This window comes from Rhynchophorus ferrugineus, unplaced genomic scaffold (genome assembly GCF_030347505.1).
Source record: "Rhynchophorus ferrugineus isolate W39M unplaced genomic scaffold, kcgeb_rfMv2 rfM2, whole genome shotgun sequence".
Lineage (NCBI taxonomy): Eukaryota > Metazoa > Arthropoda > Insecta > Coleoptera > Curculionidae > Rhynchophorus > Rhynchophorus ferrugineus.
This window is the reverse complement of record NW_027472581.1, coordinates 62268835-62282650: the sequence shown is the minus strand read 5'-3', so window position 1 is coordinate 62282650 and position 13816 is coordinate 62268835. Positions and strand designations below refer to the sequence as shown.

Below are 13816 nucleotides of genomic sequence, written 5' to 3'. Positions count from 1 at the left end.
TCAACTTATGATGATTATCAATCATCATCATAGCCAGCCTGATGCATCTGAAAGACCTCAGGATTACATATCTCAGACCGTGACAGTCTCGAGTGCGAGTCTCAAGGCCCTATAGAAGAAATGGCAAAATAAGCGTTAGAAAGAAAGAGATTTTGGTCTTGATTGTAATACTTCTTCTCCTCTACATGCACCATCTTAGAGAACCAAAAGCTACTGTAGCTTGACCGATTCGGCTTATTTATTCGGCGAGAGATGCCACTTTTTTCTATTGTATTACTGATCTCAAGTACTTGAACTGTTGCAGTTGCTCCAATAGGATTCCGTGGAGACTTAACAACAGCATAGCAAAGAATATTTAGTTGTCGGGACTTTTTTTCCTTTTCTTGAATAATTCTCAAGCCATATGGCTCTGCGGTTTGAAATATGTCGTGATATATGTTACAAGCCTCACTATCCCTATCAGCGAATATAGTGCTTTCATCAGCGAGCATTAAGTCTTGAAAACGACTTGACTGATTTGATACATCATCATATTGCATGCCATGCCAGTTTTTAAACACTTTTCGCATAATTTTATCCATACATACTCTTCGGTCGCCAAATTTGCGTGATCAGCACGTGAAGCCTTTTTAGTCCAGGGGTTTTACCATACTTAAATCATTTTATTGAGCTTATTGCAACGCCAATATTGGCTCGTCATCAGGAAATAGAGTTTTTAGAATATCAATTGTTAGCGAAATTGTTAAGCCATGGGGTTAGCACATGACTGCAGACAATTACACTACCTTTACTAGAAGTAGAAAAAGAGGAAGCAAGACCTGAGGATGCCAGATGAGATTCTACCGAAACTTTCTTAAAATTTGTGTAAAATTGAAGTTGTTTCAAATTGATGGTATTTCTTTTTTTTTATTGTTTATTTCTTTCAAACTTATTGTCTTTATGGTACCATTCTCTCTGAGACCCCTATTTCTTTTAATATTAGAACATTTATATTATTTATATTTATATTTTTAATAATATAGAATATTGGAACTCGTTCGCCAGATACAGATCTTTTTAGAGTTTCTAGTAATTACTTTTGACTTTCCATACTCATCAGTTTGACTAAGAAGTTGTTATCATGATCAATAAAGAAATGTCCTACAGTCGGTCTTAAGAACGGTCCTCCTACTGTTGCGATAGTAGCAGGTTCGAATTCTACAGCAGGGTCTACATCCATGCATTTTGCTTTATGATTGTGATTATAATTGTAAATGTCTTTATAGACAAGAGTGGAAAATTGAACAAGGAATAACTATCCCAGTCAGGCCAATAACCAGACTGTATAATACCGGATATCCTCTGCCAGTTGGTAATCGTCCTTGGTAAAAATGAGACTTTAAAATATATTTAAAAAACGCCTTTAATCATTTTAATCTATTAAGAGAGTATTCCAGCTCAGACGCATATATTTTATGCATTTTCAAAGTGAAATAAAAGAATCAAAAGAAGAAGTGAAAAAATAAAAAAATCCATAAAGTTACAGGCTGATGATGGGTCTCTGAGAATATTGTAGCCATTTTATTTTAATAATCTTAAACCAAAAAAAAATTATTAATCAAAAGAATTGCTGCTATCTTACAAAGGAAAAATTTGCCATATTACGTCTGTCGAATTAAGAAAAACGAGAATTTTTATAATTTCTTGTTATTTAAGTAGAATTAATAATAGAGTAGAATTTAAAATAGAATAATTTATAGAGAAGGCTTACACCAAATTCCAAGTAAATCAGTTCAACAGAACCTGAGATATCATGTCATCAAGTTATGCGCAGTCTAAGCTTTACAATGGTAGTTCTTATTTACATTTTTACATACACACGCATGTACAAATCAGATACTTGAACGTAGTGAAACTTTATTTTGTATGAAACATATTCCTCTTAATTAGAATTAGTTAAATAGTAAAATATATGTTGCAAAAGAACAACATAAGCATAACAATACCATACTTTCACGTTCCAAACCGATAGTGAAATCAATTTCATTATTTTCAATAATAAAAGAAGAAAGATAATAAAATAAGAAAGCTTAAAAAGTTTAACAAACATAACTCGATGTTTTTTATAACTACGATTTATTCTTTATTATTAAGTAGATTATTTTCTATTATATAAGTAATATATCATTATTATTTTAGTTGTTAACGACTGTTGTTCAGTAAGTTCGTGAAAACCAAAACCAGATTTCTGAAAACAGAAATTTAAAAACTATTGAGATTTATAGCTATAAAAGCGACTTTATTTTCCAGTGTAATTCCGTCAAACCTATTTCAACACTTATTTAATCAATAATCTCTAATAATCATTCAAGGATTATAATCTATCAATGTAATTACTGTTGCGGTTCTTTATAAAGATTTTTTTGAAGTATGAGAAAAATCAGAAGTAAGAAGGAATTAAATCTAGCCAATAAGTAATATGTTAAAAAACTCGGTTTTTCATTTATCCTAAACTAATTAAAAAATTGTTGGTTATTAAAACTTAATGGAAATTAGATTTAATTATATTCCGTTTAAGAGAGTTTTTGTGATAGTATGCATATATTTTAATATACAGACGCTTCCACTATAACAGTTCAATTGAAAAGTCCCCGACCAGACACATAGATGGCGCTAGAATTAAATACATATGTTTTTTTAGTTAGACCTACCCCTCAAAAGATGCGTGTATAAATTTGACAGCTGTCGGATCATTAGTTTGTGAATTATAGCATTTTGAGTGAAGCAACTTTTGTTATTGTGAAAAAAATGGATAAAAATCAATTTCGCGTGTTGATAAAATATCGCTTTTTGAAGGAAAAAAATACAGTTGAAGCAAAAACTTGGCTTGATGCCGAGTTTCCGGACAGTGCCCTAGGAAAATCAACCATCAAGGATTGTGAAATGAACACGGAAGACGGTGAACGCAGTGGACGCCCAAAAGAGGTTGTTACCGACGAAAACATTTAAAAAATCCATAAAATGATTTTGAATGGCCGTAAATTGAAATTGAATGAAATATCAGACACTTTAAAGATATCAACTGAACGTGTACATTATATCATTTACGAATATTTGGGTATCAGAAAGCTCTGTGTAAAGTGGGTGCCGCGCGAGCTCTCTTTTGACCAAAAACAACGAGTTGATGATTGATTCGGAGCAGTGTTTGAGGATGATCAAGCGTAATAAACCCTAGTTTTGCGTCGATATGTGACAATGGATGAAACATGGTTGCATTATTTCACTCCGAAGTCCAATCGACATAATTTTCATTGACTACCTTAAAAAAGGAAGGACCATCAACAGCGACTATTAGATAGCATTATTCGATCGTTTGAAGAACGAAATCGCCGAAACAGCCGTATTTGAAGAAAAAGTCAGTTAAACAAGTCAGTGAAAACAATGGCAAAAGTACATGAATTGGGCTTCGAATTGATTCTTCATCCACCGTGTTCTCCATATCTAGCCCCCAGCGATTATTTTGTGTTCTCAGATCTCAAAAGAATGCTCGCTGGGAAGAAATGTTTCTCGAATGAGGTGATGATCGCCGAAACTGAGGCTTATTTTGAAGCAAAGGACAAATCGTACTACAAAAATGGTATCGAAAAGTTGGAGGGTCGCTATAATCAGTGTATCACCCTTGACGGGAATGATGTTGAATAAAAAAACTAATTTTGCCAAAAAATGTGTTTTGCTATGGCAGGCCGGGGACTTTTCAGTTGACCTGTTAATTAATGTTATATACCAAACATATTTCTGACCTCATATTGAACATATTGTCAAAATAAGTTTTAGTAATATTAACATATTACATATCATTTTTAAATTATTCTCTTTACTCTGTATAGAGAAACATGATTAACGTTATTATTTGTGGCCGAATGCCGACCATATGGCGATCACTAGTTAACTACAACTACTCGACAACACTGGACCCAGAAGTTGTTGTGTGAAAACTGTAAAACTTATGTAGCGTACACTAGTGGGTACATACCTACATCCATGAAACGCTAATTAAGTTTGGGTCTGAAATTTGAAATCTAGACTTTAAGAACGACATTAACGAAAATTTGATAGATAGTGTATATACATACTTGTAATATCTATTGCATATGATTTTTAAATTTGTAATAACTGCAATAAATAACATAACAAATATTGGTGATAAACTGTTAATGCTTATAGCTTTAATAACCAGCTGTGTTTCTTGAAGTCATGATAAATAAATAAAAACTAATTCAGAAATAAAATTCGTGTCTCAATTGCCAATGTAAAAAAAATTAAAAATCATTTTTTGAATAGAAAATGATTAATTTTCATGACGGCAACATCAACTTATCCTTGAAGAATCCTTAAAGATATTGGGAAATGGTTATTAAATTTTTATGTAACCACATTTCAACAGTAACTAATATAATTTTTAAACATAGTTAAAAAAAGCAATTATTAAAAAAATTAAATACACAGTTGAGATTATTTCAATTAAAAATTATTAATTAGTATACACAACACGCCATTACGTGGTACAAAAAGTATTTGATTTTATCACCCGACTTAAAACAAGGAAGAGGTTCTATATTTAACTGTATATTTTTTTTTATGTATGATCACAGATATCTCTATCAATTGTAGCCCGATTTCCAAAATTCTCTTTTATTTGAAAGAGTGCACTTCCGAAATGGTTCCATTGGAACTAAGTTAGGATCTGATGGTGGAATCCGGGGAAAACGAGGGAAACCTTTAAATTTCAAAAGATTAAAAGAACGAAAAATGTTTTCACATAATTTTTTATCTAAAATAATCAGATATTTATGTATGTTATTGCTGAGCGGATGTGACGAAAGACACAAAGGTTAGAAGGATATTTCTTTAAATATTATGGGGACGTACAGATAACTAATTGTATACTAGTATTGTATACCTAACCCTGTTTCTCTATGAATTTGATTGTTCCTGACGAACCATGGGGCATTGATAATTCTCCTGAGAATTTTATTTTGAAACACTTGGAGACGTTCCACCTGGCTAGGGGAGACGTATTTTAGATAGACACTGGAGCCGTATAGAACGACTGATCGAACCAGCATCTTGCACAGGAGAGAGTTTATAGATAGAGGAAGCCTGCTGGCTCTGTTGATAAGCGGGAACAGCAAATTAATAATACCTTGACCTTTATGGAGGGACTTTTGAATGTGGGAGTTCCACCTAAATTTGCGATCGAAGACAAGACCGAGATAGGTGGCTTCTTCTGACCATGGGATTTCGGCGTTCTCGATTTTAAGACGCGAAATGCTCGGTGCAAAACGCTTCTTGTGGAAGAAGATGGCCTGGGTCTTCTGTGGGTTGACCTGCAACCTCCAGAAACGTAACCACTGGACCGTCTCATCGAGTTGTTTTTGGAGTCTGCTTCGGATGTGCAGTGCTACTCTTGAAGAGGCAAAGTAAGCAGTGTCGTCTGCGTAAAAAGCAGCCTCAACTTGTGGTCTCCTAGGGATATCTGAAAGAAAGATATTAAATAGAGCGGGTGCCAGTGGGGAGCCTTGTGGAACTCCTGCGTCGATGGTTTTCCGGCTAGAGAGAATATCTTTAATCTTCACCTGGAACGATCGTCCTGACAGAAATGATTTGATAAGAGCTGTTAGGTCATCAGGTAGACCTAATCGGATGCATTTCGCCACTAAGCCTTCGTGCCAAACCTTGTCAAATGCTTTGGTTAGGTCCAAGAAGACCGGACCAAGAAGATTATTTTATCTAAAATAATCAGATATTTATGTATGTTATTGCTGAGCGGATGTGACGAAAGACACAAAGGTTAGAAGGATATTTCTTTAAATATTATGGGGACGTACAGATAACTAATTGTATACTAGTATTGTATACCTAAGTTATTTGGTAAGCTGATGATAAAAGCAGAGACCGGACCGCTATGCCTTTCCGGGGCTTTGAGCGAGTTTTTTGTAAGGGTTTGTTTACCAAATTCGTTCAGTACAAAAGCCTTTCAGTTTGCTTTTTTAAGCACTAACCATATCATATGGCAAACCGTAGAAATATTGCTGGCAACTGCCTCTATAGTGCAGTGGTTAGAGCGTTCAGATAACCCGCGGAGGTCGGCGTAACGACTTTTTGTTGTTCCAGTTTGGTTAGAGCATCAAATAGTTAGTCAAATCACCTCTATTCGTTCTTTATTTTCAATCATTGTTTCTTTGTTCCAATTTTACTGGATCTACACATTCTAATATTTAATAAAATAACTGCGTAATTTTTGAGTAAAAATCTAACACTAAAAAGAGAAAAACAAAATATTAAAAAAAAAATAAATGACTTAAAAAAATAAATAAGGAACTTACTAAAAAGTAAAAAGTGATTAAACTTGAATTTTTTACACAAAAAATGTTTTAAAATAAAATATGCACATAATAATACACAAAATTAAATTACGAACAAAACAAATCTAATTTGTCGCTGGACTTCAAAGTAATCAGTTGGTAGTAGTTAAAATAATGTTGTAGTTAAATACATAAATAGCTCTAGGTAGGTATTAAGCCAAATTGTGTGTATATATTATAATATAAAATAGAAGTAGTGGATAGGTTAAATAAGGTTTTTGTTTATTTTTATTTAGTTATTACAACAATTATTATATACATATTTTATATTAAGTTCGATTGTTTTTTACATTTTAGGGGGTCGTTTTAGTTTATTTTTTGAAGTAGATTAAATTTTTAAAGAAATTTAAAGTTAAGTGAAAATGCAAAAAGAATTGTAAACGATTACAAAAACAATTATTGTCGTATAAGTCGAACGTGTGATTTTCTTATCTGATCATGAGTGAAAGAGTAATAATACAGATGTTTTATCACAAATCAACCATAATACACTTCAGTATCTCGTTAATAAATACTGAAGAGCTAAAACATCTATAAAAGTTTCACTAATGAAGTTGTTAAGTCTAAAGAAAATACAAATGCAATCCTCTTTTTATCGCCTTGATTATCTCGAATATCAAATCGAAAGTTGCTTAAATTACGATATAAAACAAAGGCTGATTATTAAAACACTAATCAATTTTACAGCTGGCGTTTTTACTTCTGTAATATTCTGCCGATGTCAAAACTAAATTTCAGATATTGTGTACTGGTTTTACTATTAAATTAGGAAGTCTGTTTAAAATTGATGAAATAAAGAGTGTTGAAATAAGACAGTAAATATCATTATTAAACACTTACTATAGTATTAACATACTTACTAAAATTAAGTACTTTTTCAATACAACTTTAATTCAGTTGTTTTAATTACAAGATTGCATATATTCTTTTATAAAATGATTACCTTTTTACTAACACTCCTATTTTGCATTTGCACCCTTCTGTCTTGATATACAGGTGAAAAATGGATTATTTTTTACTTTTTAGTGAATTCCTTATTTAGTTTTTGAAGTTGGTTCAATTTTTTTGTTAAAAATATTTTATTAAAAGGTTTAATTGATGAAAATTATTTTAAAAATTGAATTTTTGAATGTTTAGAAATAAGGAAGAAATTCAACTAATCTGTCAATATCTGTATGTGATTGTTCGTAATTGCGGTAACGTGTTAAGTGTAAAATTCGACAAGGAAAACTTCCAGTCTCTTCATTAACCAGACAGGTTAGGAACGGACCTGTTATGAAATAGTCTCTAAATCAATCATTCTACTAAAATACATACACGTACATGTTATTTGCAGTATTGTCTGTGCTGTCATTTCAACGGGTAGTTTATTTCCGTAATATAAAATAGTTTTTAAAGCACAATAAAAGTTTTTGTTTCGAAATCCTACACGTTTTATACATAGATATTAATTATACTATTTAATAATTAATTTGCAGTTAATTAACAGTTATAAGTTAGTTATTAAAATATATTATGTTTAAGTCATATCACTAAATTTAAGACAATACATTATAAAGGTTAAAAATTAATTTACAAAAATAAACTTACGCAATAGATATTAAATTAATACGCAATTAAAAGCAGTTATATCAAAATGTAAATTATTACATAATTAAATTCCTATTATATACCGCTTCATCAAAATCTTGACGCAAGGCAGCGTGGCCGAGCGGTCTAAGGCGCTGGTTTTAGGCACCAGTCCGAAAGGGCGTGGGTTCGAATCCCACCGCTGTCAGAGTTTTTTAAAATTTAATTCAAATAAAATTAACTTTTTTTTTGTTTTTACTACCTAATCAAATATCAAATATTTCTTCTTGACTTATAATTTATTAAAATATAATATTTGTTCAATAAGTTTTATTTAATAATATAAATAAGTTTATAAAATATAAAATTAAATAGATAATCGATTTAACTCTAGGACATGGTTTAAGCATAATTATGTTTATAATTGTTAAATTATACATATATTGATAGATAAAATCTATAAAAAAACAAACATAAAAAAGTATTGATACTTCGAAGTTGCTGTTATAATTCTGGCCATCTGCTAACTGACATTTTTGTTGCATAGTCTGGCATTCTTCACTTTCTTTGCTTTGATGTGAAAAGGTGCAAAATATTTTATTTCTTGCTGCCTTCGAAACAGATTGGGTGTTAATATGGAGTGGAATTCTTAATTATTGAAATGAATTAATTTTTTTGTATATAACATGGCACATTCTACACAATGGACGTAGACCAACATAACTGTGTATATCTATAAATAAAATTTGTATAAGAAATTAAAGTAAAATATATGATAAAGATTTATGTATAGATAAAATGAATGTCAACAAGTTTCAGGATGACAGTTAGGGATAAAACTGTTGAAGGACAGAAAGACTAACGATAATAATTAGGAGACAAGAGAAGGATTCATATGAATTAAATCCTATAATAATAACCAATTTCCTGTAAAAATCCCATCAATCTATCATTATTGTCGCTGACCAGAGTGTTCCTGTAAATATATAGCACGAATCTAATGGAAAAAAAGCGAGGTCACAGAATTCGCAGGTTGCTGGAGCGCTTGAGGATATAATGCCATAAAGACAAGCAATAGTGTTTGTACACACACATTCAAACAGTCTCGACCGTTTGAATTTCACTGCATGTGAACGGGTAGGGGAAACAGGAAGGAGACAGAACAAATCCACTGGCAACTATAATTTTACTAATAAATAAAAGCACTTTTTGATAAGAATTCTTTCGTTGAGTCTTCGAAACTTAATATAAAAGAATACTGTACATGTTTAGTTCTTTTTTAATTTTATTGTATTACCTATTATGGTACTTCCTAAATATCAATAAAATCTACATCTAATCACATCACACAACATCTAATAATTTCGAACATTTTCTTGTACGGAAAATTTACCGATGTTATCGTCAATAATCGAGGCTTTCACTCAGTCACAGATGATTCGATTGCGGTTGCTTGTTTTTAATCCCAAGATTTCGAGATTGTTAATAAATAATAGCAGGATTCCGAGATAAATCCAGGTTTACAGATGGGTAATGAAAAATCAGTAGCCTTTGTAGCATTCACTGAGAATCAAAATAGTTAATGAATATGAATATGGTGAAATGAGTGCGTATCGTTTCAAGGAATATTTAATACATAAAAATGTTAATCTTGAGAAACCAGGATTTGTCAGATTTAATCTTCAAGAGATTCGATATCGAATCCTCTAGTAAAAATTGATGAAAATCATTTGGAATATATTTTATACAAGAAACACTTGGATTAATAAATATTCTTTTTATCGATATATAACACTGAAATGTATACTTTATCATTGGACACACTGTATAAAACCTTATTTCAATTCAACGTCTAGGGAATTTAAAAATATACATAGTTGTACTTAATATATCTTCATTGACGCTCCGCGAGTGGCAAATAATGTATAACTTCTAAAGCTGCTTACCATTATCATAAACCACAAGTACTTAGTTCAGACCTTGTAGACCCGCATTGTTCTATTAATAACACATACATCATACAATAGGGCCACCATCATGTTCATGAACAACAAAATCCTTATTTTATCCGTAACCAATGGACCGTTACTAATTACTGATATTTATTGTCATTTCCGTTTTCGTATTCCGCAAACAAGGAAATCTAGGTAGCCCATGTAAATGTAAATGTCAAAACCAACGACCCGGCATAATTTCAAATCTAATTTAAGAACTTAACATGTTAAGCAATCTGTAAGAGCTTTATTTTTAAATATCGGATTCAGGCGTGAACCATTCTATAGGAAATTCATTTTCGACAGATTGCTTCTTGTTTAGTGGCTTTAATTGCTCCTTGCCTAGCATATATTTTGGCATGATAATAAGCTAGCAAATATTACTATATCTCTGTATAGAACACTAAGAGTCATTTTTCACACGCACATAAATAACTGATTTGCTTTAATTAAAATATAAATTATAAAAAAGTATCTAAAATACAAAATACAGTATTTTTATTTCAATCTTCTCTAATACAAATTGTGCTAAAGATGAAAAAAGCACTAGATGAAGTTCATATAAGACTAAACAAACTAGACGCCTAGAACACTGATACCCTAATAAGATTAAAATAATTCAAGGAGCAGAAAAAATACGTGTTGCAGCTTCAAATTTGGTTAAAAAATAGCCTTGATGAAATGATAAAGGAAATAGCCTTGAAGTATTTCTGAATATTCAGCATATAGTGTACCTTATCTCTGGCGCACAGAACAATCATTCCTTAAAATAACAGGCTACAAAATATATTATACCATACATCCGAATACCAAGGCTACAGGCGGTAGTGTAATTGTAATAAGTAAGACAATAAAGCACTGCTAAGAAATATACTTTAATGAGGAGTATATACAGCTAACAGTCGTTGGAAAAAAGTTGATTAAATCAAAAATAAGAATTGGAGCAGCTTATTGTCCACTTAAATATAACATAAAAAATGCTCGATATTCAAAAGTAATGGCAGAAAAAATATGGCAGAAAGATTTATTGCTGGAGAAAATTTAAATTCTAAACATATAGACTGGGGTTGAAGATTAACCATAACCCAAGGCAAAGAGCAATTCAAGAAACGACCTGTATTTATCAACAGGTAAGCTTACATATTGTGTTCACAATGGCTGAATACTAACTGAATAAAAACTGAATAAAAAACTAACTGAATAAAAAGTTACCCTTACTAACAAAACTACTCATTTGGAAAACTTGGAATGGTAATAGGAATTAGTTGAAAACTTTACTAGGGTTATATTCAAAGGCCAGCCAATCAAAATGTCAAAGTGATTACACACATAACTAAAAGTATAACTATACAGCAGAAATTCGTGAACTAGTTAAAGAGAAAAGAGAAGTCAGAGACAGATATATTGGCCTCTTAAAAAAATCCATGGACAACCTGTTCTCAGACTAAAGAGGAGTAAACTCTAGAAACTTGTGTGATGGTGCGTCAGTGTAAGGGTGTATGGTGTGAGGAAGGAACTATATATTGTCGCTGGATAGACTATAGTGTGTGGATTATAATAATAATTGTTAGCAGTAAATTAATAGTTGGTTTATATGTATAATATACTTTTAAGGCATTTTAGTATACATTTTGAGATATAATAATTATAGCAGCTAATTGGAGAGTTCAAGCTGACAAGCATATTGCAGAAATTTAAGTATAAATGAAAAGCTAACGCTTAAACTCATTGGCTTTTATTGGCATACAATACTTACATTATCTAAAGTAAAAAATTATCTAAAAGGATTAATTATGGACACTAACTCCACCGAAAACAGTTATTAAACCGAAAGACATATCCGCCTGCGGTTATAGAAAGAGTTCAAATTACTAATTACTTCATGCTCTACATGCATTTTATGATGTTATGTATACATTTATTTGAATCTATTAATCGTTAATATTTTGGTTAATTATTTTTATACTAATAGTGTATTGATGTATCAAAATACGTATAACAGATGGTTTTGATTTGTTAATGTTAATCTATAAAAACAGTAAGTAAGAAAGGACTACCTAAAAATATAAAAAAAGGTCAACATTTAAAGATGCTCAATAGTGTTGTACAGAGTTAGTATACAGTTAGTTAGTACATAGTTAGTATAGCTAGAATGTTAGTATTTTAAAATACTGCATAAATAAATAATTTTGATATTTTTAACTCGTTATCTGCATTACTTAAAGAAACATTAATTGTCCTATAATTAAATAATTAAAATTAATAATCTGATATCAGTTTATTAAACAAGAATCTTACTTAACGAAGAACTTAATTGAAAATATTTAAAAGGAATTATAATATTGCAGGATTAATGTTAATTGCCAATATTTGTTTGTTAAAATATAAATTAGTATTAGACATAGTTCCAACAAAAAATTATATTCAAATTAATCTAGATACAATTGAAGGAAATATAAAGAAACGCGCATAAAATATTAGTTAAATAGTTAGTTATTAATTAACAAAATACAATTTTGAGTCATTAGCTTTGATTTACATGTGACGGTTTTTTAGGAATAAAAATAGTTGAGGAAAAAAAACTTATACGGAGGAAGAAGTTATAGTAACGGTTACTGTTTTAACTTTTTTTCAGTTATAATACTATTTCTATCTTGCAAACTGTGAAAAAAAGTGCCAATTTTTCCCTTATTTTAATATGTGTTAACATAACAAATTCATATTGAAAATATTGTTAAAACAAGTTTTAGTAGCATATCAGTTTACTTCTTTTCAAAATGTTCTGTATAATCTATTACGAAAGAAACAGGACTTACTTAACATATTGTGGCTGAATGTCGACCACAAGTTTCTACTAGGATTTACAAAATTCTGTTGGACATTAAAATTTATTTGGAAAGTCATATACATAGAAATCACTTGTTTTCTATGTCACCATTTGATATTATATGATACATTAACGAAACCCTGACAATTTCAAATGTGGAAATATGAAAATACATACATGTGATACACGATATATACATGAATATATTGATGTTATACTCAGATGTTATCTATTCATGAGAATATTATTTGTACACATTATGATTTGGTCGTAAATTAGTTCAACTTTGAATACATTAACACCGTTTTCTATCAGAAAATTTTCAATATACATATGCTTCCGAGAACGGCGAGCTTATATTTTAAAATAGAACGCATCCTTTTGTAAGTAGTATATGATGGGCCATCTGTTTCTTTTTAATAATACCATTGAAACTATACCCGTGTGAATATTCAAGAGAAAACAACTTTCAATTACTTATGAAAAAAAAAATTCATTTTTACGATTCCCTTAACATAATTTTGCAGCCCAGTGTTGATCGTTTGCCACACCATTTCTTGATAGTAGACTTTTTTCTATTGACATTAACTGGTTGCGAATATATTATTAGGTCCTTGCGGGAATGAATACATGTTTACGTGACCAGACAAAAAGAATGCTTTTCATTTTTATTAGTGTTTTAAAATTACTTTCCCTAATTTTACAAGAGTCCTTTTGAAATTCATTTATAGTATTTTTGGACAAAAACTAGTGCAAAAAATAATATTTGAGTGAAAAATGAAGTTAGTGAAGTAAACAATGTATTTATTTTATTTTATTTTTATCTTTGGAAGTAAATAAAATAAAATATTAACAATCTAAAAATGGCAAGCCATAGCGATTCAACCAAATCACCTGCACACTCTGATATAAGACTAGAACAACCAGCAACAACGCAAACCCCACAAACAGAATGGACTACAGTCATTAACAAAAAACGATTCGCCATTTCAAATGGATTTACCGCACGAGAAATTAACGGT

The 13816-nt window shown here is 30.7% G+C and overlaps 1 protein-coding gene and 1 non-coding gene across 5 annotated transcripts in view; one reads left to right on the top strand and one right to left on the bottom strand.

Moving 5' to 3' along the window:
- Positions 1-13816, bottom strand: part of jvl (javelin-like) — a 317251-nt gene that overhangs the window by 244643 nt on the left and 58792 nt on the right. The gene's annotated exons all lie outside the window — the stretch shown is intronic.
- TRNAL-UAG (transfer RNA leucine (anticodon UAG)) lies at positions 8102-8181 on the top strand. The gene has a single exon. It is a non-coding gene; the product is annotated as a tRNA-Leu (tRNA).